The following is a 13,008-nucleotide window of genomic DNA, read 5'->3' as shown; positions in this document are numbered from 1 at the left end:
GGGTAGGACAGATGACAAGGTCCTGCAAAATGAGTTCAGGGAGCTAGGTCAAAGGACAGGGCGTTCAGCGTCGTGATCTCAGGATTGCTACCTATGCCACATGCTAGTGAGGCCAGAAAAAGGAAGAGCATACAGTTTAGCCAGTGGCTAAGAAGTCAGTGCAGGAGGGATTTTGGGATCATTGAGCTCTCTTTCATGGAAGGTGCACCCTGTACAGAAACAACGGGCTGCACCTGAAATGGAGGAAGACTGATATCCCAGTAGGAAGGTTTGCCAGTGCTGCTTGAGAATGGGGGGTGGGGGGTGGGGGGTGCGGGGAATGGGAATCAGAGCACCAGAAAGGATAGTGGAGTGGTTATGGAGAAAGGTGCTGTTAAGCCTACGAACAAAGTCAGCAATCAAAAGATTGAGCAAGGTGGGACTAAGGTTCTGAGCTACATATATTTCAATTCCAGGAGCATTGTATGAAAAGTGAAAGAACTCAGGGCATGGACCAGCTTTGGAATTACAATATTGTAGCCGATAGTGAGACTTGGTTGCAGGCAGGGCAGGACTGGCAGCAAATGTTCCAGGGTTCTATTGTTTTAGATGTGACACAGCGGGAGAGATTAAAGGGCGTGGCATTGCTAGTCAGGGAAATGTCACAACAACGCTCAGTCAGAACAGGATGGAGAACTCAACTAGTGAGCCTTTATGGGTAGAAATGAGAAATAAGAAAGCTATGACCACTTTAATATAATTATATTATAGACCACCCAACTGTCCACGAGATTTAGAGGAGCAAATTTATAGAGAGATCTTAGACTGATGCAGGAAACATAAGGTTGTGATAGTAGGTGATTTTAACTTTCCACATATTGACTGGGACTCCCATACTGTAAAAGGGCTGGATGGGAAAGAGTTTGTCAAATATATTCAGGAAAGTTTCTTTAATAAGTAATAGAAGCGCCAACTAGAATGAGTACGATACTTCATCTCCTATTAGGGAATGAGACATGGCAGGTGACCAAATTTGTGTAGGGAGCCATTGTGTATTTAATTTGTCAGTAATACTGGAGTGATATTGTAAATATATTGTTTGATTAAGAATTCTATGCTTACATAATTCATTACAGGTTACATGTAAAAGTACGTGAATGGCAGACATCATTATGCCGCCACATTATACATGCGTGCCTCACTAAAAGTAGGAACGAAACACACATGTTTATTCCTGGGCTCCTCTTGTTTTTCTTCCAATTAGTTTTATGTTTTTGAATTACAAAACATAACAGGAACACTTTGCATCGAGTGATCATAATGTTGTTAGTTTCAAGGTAATTATAGAAAAGGATAGGTCTGGTTCTTGAGTTAAGACTAAAGTTGGAGAAAGGTCAATTTTGATCGTATCAGAAAGAATCTGGCAAGTGTGGATTGGGATAAGTCGTTTCCTGGCAAACGTGTACTCGGGAAGCTGGAGGCCTTACAAAGTAAAATTTTAAGAATGCAGAGTTTGTATTTTCCTGTCAGAATGAAAGGCAAGGAGAGTGGTTTAGGGAGCCATGGTTTTCGAGAGATATTGAGGCCCTGGCTAAGAACAAGAAGGAAGTAAACAGCAGCTATAGGAAGGTAGAAAAAAATGAGGTACTTGAGGATTTAAGAAGTGCAAAAGAACACTTAAGAAGGAAATCAGGAGGGCTTAAAGAAGGCACAAGCTTGTTCTAACATACAAAGTGAAGGAGAATACTAAGAAATTCTACAGATATATTAAGAAGAGAAGAACATCAAGGGTCAAAATTGGTCATCTGGAAGGTGAGAGTAGAAATCTGTGCATGGAGCAGAAAGAGATGGAAAAGATCCTAAATGGATTTTTTTGTATCCCTATTTACTCGGGAGCCGGACACAGTCTGTAGAAGTGAGGCAAAGCAGCAGTGGATATGGACCGTGTACCAATTACAGAGGAGGAGGTGTTTGCTGCCTTGAGGCAGACTAGGGTGGATAAATTCCCAGGACTTGACAAAAGTGCTCCCTCGGACACTTTGGGAGGCTATGCAGAAACTGCAGGGGGCTTGGAAGAGATATTTAAAACATCTTTAACCACGAGTGGAGTGCCAGAGTAGTGGAGGATAGCTGAGGTTCTGTTGTTTAAGAAAGCTCTTAGAATAAGCCAGGTGAGCCTGACATCAGCAGTGGGTAAGTTATTGGAAGATATTCTAAGGAATAATATAGATAAATATTTGAATAGACAGAGACTGGTTAGGGATAGTCAGTATGGTTTTATGTTTGATAAGATCACATCTACCCAATCTTATAGAGACCTTTTCGAGGAAGTTACCAGAAAAACTAATGAAGCCAAGGCAGTGAATGTTGTCTACGTGGACTTTAGCAAGGCTTTGACAGGGTCCTGCAAGGGAGGTTGGTCAAGAATGTTCAGTCACTCAGCATTCAAGATGAGGTAGTAAATTGGATTAGACATTGGTTTCACGAAAAAAGCCAAAGAGTGGTAGTAGATAGTTGCCTCTCTAACTGGAGGCCTGTAACTAATGGTGTGCCACAGGGATTGGTGTTGGGTCTGTTGTTGTTTGTCATCTATATCAATGATCTAGATGATAATTTGGTAAACTGGATCAGTAAATTTGCAGATGATGATTGGGGGTGATAGGCAGTGTAGTGGACAGTGAGGTAGTCCATCGAAGTTTGCAGCAAGATCTGGACCAACTGGAAAAATGGGCTGAAAAATGGCCAATAGAATTTAATGCAGACAAGTGTGAGGTGTTGCACATTGGGAGGACTAACCAGGGTAGATCTTACGCAGGGTACTGAGGTGTGCAGTAGAACAGAGAAATCTGGGAATACAGATCCATAATTCCTTGAAAGTGGTAGCACAGGTAGACAGAGTCATAAAGAAAGCTTTTTGAACATTGGCCTTCGTAGATCAATGCATTGATGTACAGGAGATGGGAAGTTATGTTGAAATTGTGTAAAACATTGGTGAGACCTAATGTGGAGTATTGTGTCCAGTTTTGGTCACCCACCTACAGGAAAGACATAAATAAGTTTGAAAAAGCCCAGAGAAATTTTACAAGGATGTTGCCAGCACACGATGACCGAGTTACAGGGAAAGGTTGAATGGGTTATGTCTTTATTCCCTGGAACGTAGAAGTTTGAGAGGAGATTTGATAGAGGTATACAAAATCTTGAGGGTATAGATAGGGTAAATGCAAGCAAGCTTTTTCCACCGAGGTTGGATAAGACTACAACTGGAGGTCAGAGGGGTCATAAGTTAAGGGTGAAAGGTTAAATGTTTAAGGGGAACTTCTTCCATCAGAGCGAGGTGAGAGTGTGGATTGAGCTGCCAGCGCCAATGGTGGATGCACGGTTGATTACAACCTTTAAGAGAAATTTAAGTGAGAGGGTTATGGAGGGCTATGGTCCAGGTGCAGGTCGACAAGACCAGGCAGATTAATGGTTTGGCACAGACCAGATAGGCCAAAAGGCTTGTTTCTTTGCTCTAGTGCCCTATGACTCTATGACTACTAATGCCTCCACATTATCTTGAGCTATCTCTTTCATAACTCTATGGTGTAGACCATCTGGTCCAGGTGACCTACTACTTTCAGACCTTTCAACGTTCCAAGCACCTTCTCCGTAGTAATAGCAACTACATTCACTTCTGCTCCTTGACATTCACGAATTTCTGGCGTTCCGTTTGTGTCTTCCACAGTGAAGACTGATGGTTTATGATTGTGCTGGCTTCTTTTCCAAGGCAGCAGGAAGTGTAGATAGAGTCTGTGGAGGGGAGGCTGATTCCTGTGCTGAGTTGAGTCCACAACTTTCTGCAATGATTAATGGTCTTGGTCAGACCACTTGACCCACCAAGCCATGATGGGTCCAGGTAGGATGCTTCTTGTAGAGCTTTTATAGAAGGGATGTCTGAGGAACAGCCTTGAGCTTTCTCTTTTTTCAGACGGTCATAAATAACAATCAGAATCACATATATAATAAGAAACAGAATTATACATAAAATAGTTGAATAAAATAAAATAAAATAAATTAGATAAGTAGAGCAAAAATAGGAATTTTAAAAAAATTAGTGAGGTCGTGCTCATGGGTTCAATGTCCATTCAGAGATCATATGACAGACAGGAAGAAGCTATTCCTGAATCATTGAGTGTGTGCTTCAGGCATCTGTACCTCCCTCCTGATGGTAACAATGAGAACAAAGTATGACCTGGGTGATGGGGGTCCTTAATGATGGACGCTGATTTTTTGAGGCATCACTCCTTGAAGGTGCCTTGGATACTAAGGAGGCCAGTGCCCATGATGGAGTTTACAACCCTCTGCAGCTTATTTCGATCCTGTGCAGTAGCACCCATCCACCGCCTACCAGATGGTGATGCATCCAGTTAGAATGCTCTCCACAGTGCTCCTGTAGAAATTTGCAAGTGTCTTTGATGACATACCAAATCATCTCCTCAAACTCCTAATGAAATATAGCCACTGTCATGCCTTCTTTGTAGTTGCATTAATATGTTGGGTCCAGGATAGATCTTCAGAGATGTTGAACCCAGGAACTTAAAGTTGCTCACTCTTTCCACTTTCTGATCCCTCTCTGAGGCCAGATGTGTGTTCCCTTGTCTTACCCTTTCTGAAGTCCACAATCAGCTCTTTGGTCTTACTGACATTGAGTGCAAGGCTGTTACTGTGACACCACTCAAATAGCTGATATATCTCATTCCTGTATGCCCTCCCATCACCATCTGAAATTCCGCCAAGAATAGTCGTACCGTCAGCAAATTTATAGCCAGCCACACAGTCATGGGTGTAGATAGAGTAGAGCAGCGGGCTAAGCACACACTACTGAGGTGCGGCATTGTTGATCGTTAGCAAGGTGGAGACATTATTTCCGATCCCCACAGACTGTGGTCTTCTGGTTAGGAAGTCAAGGATCCATTTTCAGGGGGAAGTACAGAGGCCCAGGTTCTGGAGAACAAATATAGCCTACTGGTTTTCCACTCTGTTCTCCAGGACTGTATGACTCTATGACTGGGTCTTAGCCATCAACCCCCCATCTAGATCCAGAGTCTAACACCTCACAGCCTATGTCTCTCAGCCAAGATGACTCAGGGGCAAGCATTGGAAAATCTGGACTTAACAAATTAAGTTTGGCTTTGAAGAGGGATCTCCAAGAAAACAAAACAGAACAACAGTGACCACAGGAAAATGGAGGTCAGGTGGCCAGTTCCGGCTGTATAGTAGGATTAGAATTGGATGGCATGGTAACAAGCCATTTGTCCTACTGGGCCCATGCTGATTATGCAGACTCATATCTATTAGCTGCATTTTATCCTCCCCAGCTTCAATCATCCATCAACTCACTAAAGTTTAGCTTTATTTACCACATATACAACAGAGCATTGAAACATACAGTGAAATGCATCGTGTTGCGTCAACAACCAACAAACGTAGTCTTAGGATGGACTGGAGCAGCCTGCAAGTGTCGCCATGTTCCTGGTGCCAACGTGGCATGCCGACAACTTTCCAACCCTAACCCTAACCCGTACATCTTTTGTCACTGGGGGCAACTTGCAGTGGCCAATTAACTAACCAATCTACCTGTCTTTGGAATGCTGGAGGAAATTGGAGCAGAAAACTGCACATTAAGAGAATACACAAACTGTGCTGAAGACCAGGATCAAACGCAGGTCGCCAGGGGCTCATCTGACTGTGCTACGAGAGTCTGTGTAGGAAAGTCTGCTGCCTTTTGTTCTCAAAGTCAAAATTAAAGTAAAAATTATTATCAAAATACATATTTGTTATCATACCATGAGATTCATTTCTTGCAGGCATTTATGGAAAATAAAGAAATATTATAGATATTTTGAAAGAAAAATGTTGGTGCATTGTTCTATGAAGGTGTAGATGCTTGCTAGGTATTCCGTGATACACCAGTTTCTTTGGCATTGCCAACCATGCAGTACTAAGTAACCAAGCTCCTTTTCAGAGATTAGATAGTGAATGACGCAGTCTTGATCTGAAATGTGCTTTTGCCTCCACAGATGTTGTTTGTCCTGCCCAGTTCCTCCAGTAGATTGTTCCTCGCTCCAGATCCCATCTTCAATCTGTTGTGTCTCCGTTAGTTGGTGGATATTGGTCTTGGCATCACCCACTGTGGAATTCCTCTGCATTATCTTCACCAGAGCGACCACAGCAGTTTAGGAAGACAGAATAATAGCAACTGCTGAACAGGGGTAGGCATAATTGCACATCGTAACACTGTAACCACTTTGCACTAAAATGGATTTTCTTTTATTTTGTTCTAATTGTGTGCTTTTGTGAAAAAATGTGAATAATTTATATTTTTCCTATGATGCTGCTTATATAATGCAATATACCTGTGACGCTGCTGCAAGACAGATTTTCATTGCACCTGTGCACACATGTACTTGTGCATGGGACAACAAACTTGACTTTGACAATAAATGCTGTTGAGTTTTCAGTTAGATAGTGTACACTTCCCTGTTTATTCCTTCGTTTCCCCGATTCCCATAAAGTCCAAATATCTAACACTGTCTCAAATAAACTCAATGGATGAACATTCAGAACTCACCCAGCAAGAAGATTTCAAAGATATGCAAACCTCTGAATGAATGAAATTTTCACCTCAGTCCAAAATAAATTTGTTTATTGTCATGTATACAGCTAAACGAAACAATATTCCACAGGCACAAAACAGAGTGCATACTGTCTATCACATACAGACCATAAAATATTAATATTGTAATATTGAAAGATGAAAAAGTATTCTTTAGATTTACAAATCAACATAAAGTACATATATGACATATAGTTAAATAAACATGGGTATTACTGCTGCTGGCATTGTTGTAAATAATGTGTACTGGGTGATAGCAGGGTGTTCAGAAGTCTCTTAGACTAGGGGAAGAAGCTGTTGTCCAGCCCAGCAGTCCTTGTTCTTAGATTGCAGTCCTTCTGCCAGATGGTAGGAGATCAGAAAGATTGTGGGATAGATGGGAGGGGTACGTGGCAATAACTGGTCCCCTACCCTAACGCTACACCTGCTAGATCTGAACTCTTCTGCTGGAAAAACACATTCTCGGTGTCTCTACTTTCCCAGGCCCCCTCTCACATGTCTAAACTCCAGGACAATTTCTCCTCACAAAGTAGCTCAATCATTGTGAATCCACATTGCACAGCCTCCAATGCTAATTTGGTATGAAGACTCACAGAGTATAGCTCTTTAAAAGTATTTTGTAGTTGTGAGGTTGACAGAGAGACATCCCTTGTACCACTGGTCACAATTAATAGCCAAGTCAGCAACAAAGTTTTAATGCTGTTACAGGTCTATACACTCTGGTTACACCACACTGAACTCTATTCATTTCTGCTCACCTCATTATAGGAAGGATGTGGAAGCTTTAGGGAGGGTGCCGAGGAGATTTGCCAGGATACTGCCTGGATAAGACAGCATGACTTACGCAGATAAGTTGAATGAGTTATGGCTTTTTTCTTAGGAGTGAAGGAGGATGAGAGACGACTTGGTAGAGGCGTACAAGATGATAAGAGGCACAGATAGAATGGACAGCCAGAGACTTTTTTCCCCAGGGTGAAACTGGCTAGTAAAAGGGGGCATAACTTTAAGTTGTTTGGAGGAAAATATAGGGGCAAAGTTTCTGAGGTCGATTTTTCTTACACGGGGAATGGTAAATGCATAAAACTCTGCCGGGATGTTGGCAGAGGCAGATTGATTAGGGACATTTAAGTGACTCTTAGATAAGCATGTGGATGAAAGAAAAATGGAGGGCTAAATGTGAGGGAAGGGTTAGATTGATTTAGGGGTAGGTTAAAAGGTCAGCACAACATTGTGGCCCAAAGGAACTGTCCTGTGCTGTAATGTTCGATGTGCTACAATCTGAACTGCAGGAAATATTCCAGTTTCAATTATCTGCTCCACCATGATGTCAGCAGTAACCTTTGAGATAAAAAGATAAAATACAAATCTGAAATCTTAAAGAAAAGTATAACATTTTGGAAATAGATAACCCATGAATCAGAAAGAAAAAAGACAAGTTAAGAATTTAAGTGAAATATTAACTCATCTTTCTCTTTCAGACATTGAATGACCTACCAGATCTTGCAGATATGTTCTATTTTCAACAAATGTGTGTTCAACATTACAAGCCATTTCAACAATAGAATTACTGTGTTAACACATGTTTAAGAACTTGCAGATTTGGAAAAGGAGCTCATCAAACACTCAAATCTCCAGTATCATACTGGTGATAATAATGCAGGCAGGCTTTTTCCAATGAGCGTGGGTGAGACTAAAACTAGGGGTCATGGGTTAAAGGTAAAAGGTGAAATGTTTCAGGGAACTTCTTCACCCAGGGGATGGTGGGAGTGTGGAATGAGTTGCCAGTGGAAGCAGCGGATGTGGGTTCGATTTCAACATTTGAGAGGAATTTGGACAGGTACATGGATGAGAGGGGTATGGAGGGCTATGGTCTGGGTGCAGGCCGATGGGATTAGGCAGAATAACTGTTTGGCACAGACTAGATGGGCTGAAGGGTCTGATTCTGTTCTGTAGTGTTCTATAACTATATGACCATATAACACAGGCTTTTAGGAGTCTGAAATACTTTGCACAACAAACTGAAATATCTTCTGTTTGGCCTACAATGTAATTTAAAGCTTTGAGTACTTTGGTGCTTGAACCTGGGTGTTTGCTTTTCATTTATCTGTATATTAATTTCTACTGCCTTCCCCGAGGTGTTGCCTCTGTGGCATGTGACAAATCCTCAATCACTTCTGTTATCCCACTCTGGTAAGCGTATTCAGGTACGAGTCTGGGCAGACTTTTCCATCAGGAAGAGGATCAGAGAAGGGCTGGATCCTGTCGCTAACTAATTAGCCAGATACAAGCACCGAGGGGGGAGCGTTCGTTGCAATAAACATGAAAGAGAACATTGTTTTGTTTTCCCTTCCTATAAACAAGAGTATGAGACAATTAGAACATAGAACAGTACAGTTCAAACCCTTCGGCCCAGGATGTTGTACTGACCTTTTAACCTAGTCCAAGATTAATCTAACACTTCCCTTCCACATAGACCTCCATGTTTCTTTCATTCACGTGCCTATGTAAGATTCTCTTGAATATCCTATGTATCTGTCTCTACCACCACACCCGGCAGAATGTTCCACACACTTGCCACTCCCTGTGTAAAAAAACTTACCTCTGACGTCCCCCCCCACTATGATTTCCTCTCAACACTTTAAAGTTATGCCCCCTTGTATTAATCATTTAAGCAGAGTTAGAAACACAGAAAACCTACAGCACAATACAGGCCCTGCAGCCCACAAAGCTGTGCCGAACACGTCCCTACCTTAGAACTACCTAGGCTTACCCTTAGCCCTCTATTTTTCTAAGCTCCGGGTACCCATCCAGGAGTCTCTTAAAAGACCCTATCGTATCTGCCTTCATCACCGCCGCCGGCAGCCCTTTCCACGCACTCACCACTCTCTGCATAAAAAAACTTACCCCTGACATCTCCTCTGTACCTACTTCCAAGTTTTAAGCAGAGTTGTGCGATGACCAATCAACAGAGAGGGGGTAGGTAAAAAGAGCTACCTTTTCAATTAAGTCCCCGATCAAGGTTTAAGAGGCAGAGCTTCACGGCAGTTTCTCTGAGTTGTACGGCGACCTATCAACAGAGAGGGATTCACTAGAAAGGGCGAATAATAGTAACGCAGATGCAAGTGGAGCGGCTATTCTTTTGAGTGTGCCAGTCTTTAGAGTGGCTTTGGCTCATCAGAATTAGGTGAGATCAGGGTTGGGCAAGGTAAAGTATCTGGCAACTTTCTCTTTTTGTTCTTACTTCTTCATTCTTCATCTATTAGGGCATAGTAGTTTAGTGAGAATGGCTCCAGGGCAGTGTCCTGTACTTTGTGTGTGTGATGCGGACATGTTGGGAGACCTCCAGTCTCCAAGATAAACACATCTGCACCAGGTGCACCGAGCTGCAGCTTCTGAGAGAACGTATTAAGGAACTGGAGCTGCAGCTTGATGACCTTCGACTTAGACAGGAATATCAGGAGGTGATAGGCAGGAGCTACAGGGAGGTAGTCAGCCCTAGACTGCAGGAGACAGGTAACTGGGTGACTGTCAGGAGAAGGAGGGGAAATACACAGCCTGTGCAGAGTACACCCGGTGCCGTTTCCCTCAATAATAAGTATACAACTTCAGATACTATTGACAGGGGCGACCTACCAAGGGGAAGTCACAGTGACCGTGTCTCTGGCACTGGGTCTGGTGCTGTGGCTCAGAAGACCAGAGCGGTGAAGAGGACGGCAGTGTTGATAGGAGATTCCACGGTCAGGGGAACAAATATGAGATTGTGTGGGCGCAATAGAGACACCTGGATGGTACGTTGCCTCCCTGGTGCCAGGGTCAGGGATGTCTCGGATTTTGCCCATTGCATTCTCAAGGGTGAGGGTGAGCAGCTGGAAGTTTTGATGCACATTAGCACCAGTGACATAGGTAGAAAGCTGAAAATCAGGATCTCCAGGGTAGTAATCTCTGAATTGCTGAATGTGCCACGTGCCAGTGAGGGTAAGAATAGGATCAGTTGGCAGGTGAATGTGTGGCTGAGGAACTGGTGCAGCAGGCAATGCTTCAGATTTATGGATCATTGGGATCTCTTTTGGGGAAGGTACGACCTGTACAAAAGGGACAGGTTACGCTTGAACCCAAGGGGCTCCAATATCCTTGTGGGCAGGTTTGATATAGATGTTCAGGAGGGTTTAAACTAATTTGGCAGAGGGATGGGAACTGGAGTGACAGAGCTGAGGATGAGGTAGTAAGTTTACAAACAGAGGCAATATGTAATGTGACTCCTAGCAAGGAGAGGTTGATGATAGGGCAGAATTGCAGTCAGCAGGATATGTTGCAATATAAAAGGCGGACAAAATCATAAAGGTTGTATACAGGAATGAAGGTGTTATATTTGAATGTGCGCAGAAATTGAATAAGGTAGATGAACTTGTAGCACAGTTACAGATTGGCATGTATGATGTTGTAGGCATCACTAAGTCATGCCTGAAAGAACTGTAAGGTGCTGTAAGGTTCCACTGCTAATGTAATGGCCTCTCTGTAATGTTCCACTGCTAAGGTAGTGGTTTCTCTGTAGCAGCAATGTTTGGGTTACGACTAGAGATAACATGTTAGCCAATGAGTGGGATGTTGTTCTTTCTTGTGAGTCTGGGAGAGAGATTTCGTGCTGGGGAGAGATGAGGAAAGAAGACGTGAATGGAAAGAGTTGGTAAACCACCAGACGGAGAGGACTTGAGTGAGGATCCGAAGGTCAGTGACGATCGGAGGAGGTCGATGGTGGACGAACAGCTCATCCGTGAGCTCCAACGTTGCACATTAGACTGTTTCATTAGAACGGGCCCTTTTCTTTGTTTTTGTTTCTTTACTAACCATATAGTCAAATTAAGAATTATAAAGCTCAATTATTTAATTGCATATTGTGTACTGTTTGTTATTTCATAGTACTGATTTGGAACAGGGGACACATCGTGCAGCATCTACCCAAATGAAATTTCTTAATTTTGGCCGGGCCAGGGGCTAACATCCCCTATATTAAGCCACCAGCCAAACCGAGAGTTACAGAAGGTTGTAGCTGAGTGCTTAATGTCAGATGATACACATTGTATTGAAACGACAGGCAGGTAGGCAGAGGGGGTGGCATGGCTGTTTAGTAAAAATTGAAATCAAATCATTACAAAGAAGTGACATAGGGTCAGAAGGTGTTGAATTGCTGAGGGTAGAGCTAAGGAACTGCAAGGGTAAAAAGACACTATATACAGAACCCCAAGCAGTGAGGATGTAGTCTACAAATTACAACGGGAAATGGAAATGCATGCCAAAAGGATGGAGGATTTCAATATGCAGGTAGATTGGAAAAATAAGGTTGGTGCTGGATCCCACAAGGAGGAATTTCTAGAATACCTACGAGATGGCTTTTTAGAGAGCTCATGGTTGAACCCCTAGGGGACCAGCTATTCTGGATTGGGTGTTGTGGAATGAACCAGAATTGATTAAGGTAAAAGAACTGGAAGAGCTTAAGGTAAAAGAACCCTTAGGGGAAAGAGATCATAATATGATCGATTTCACCCTGAAATTTGAGGAGAAGAAGTCAGATGTATCAGTATTACAGTGGAGTAAAGGGAATTACACAGGCATGAGAAAAGGGTTGGCTCAAATTGACACTGGCAGGGATGAAGGCAGAGCAGCAATGGCTGAAATTTCTGGAAGCAATTCAGAAGGCACAGGATATATACTGCATATGTCAAATACTTGGATGATGGAATTGATGGCTTTGTTGCTAAGTTTGCAGATGATGCCAAGATAGGTGGAGGGGCAAGTAGTTTTGACGAGGTAAAGGGGCCACGGAAGGACTTAGACAGATTAGAAGAATGGGCAAAGAAGTGACAGATAGAATAGTGTCAGGAAGTGTATGGCCGTTCATCTTGGTAGAAGAAATTAAAGGGTAGCCTACTTCCTAAATGGAAAGAAAATTCAAAAATCTGAGGTGCAAAGGAACTTAGGAGTCCTCGTGCAGGATTCCCTAAAGGTTAATTTGCAGGTTGATTCTGTAGTGAGGAAGGCAAATGTGATGTTAGTATTAATTTCAAGAGGACTATAAAAGCAAGGATATAATGTTGAGGCGTTGAGGCTTTATAAAGCACTGGTGAGGATTGGAGTATTGTGAACAGTTTTGAGCCTTATCTTAGAAAGGATGTACTGACACTGGAGAGGGTTTAAACGAGGTTCTGAAAAATGATGCCAGAATTGAACAGCTTGCCATTTGAAGAGCATTTGATGGCTCTGGACCTGTATTCACAAGAATTCAGAAGAATGAATTCGAATTGAAACGTTTTGAATGGTGAAAGGCCTTGATAGAGTGGATGTAGAGAGGATGTTTCCTATGGTGTGAGAGTCTAGGA

Source organism: Mobula birostris, chromosome 21 (genome assembly GCF_030028105.1).
Source record: "Mobula birostris isolate sMobBir1 chromosome 21, sMobBir1.hap1, whole genome shotgun sequence".
Lineage (NCBI taxonomy): Eukaryota > Metazoa > Chordata > Chondrichthyes > Myliobatiformes > Myliobatidae > Mobula > Mobula birostris.
The sequence above is the reverse complement of the archived record's forward strand: the minus strand, read 5'-3'. Positions refer to the sequence as shown.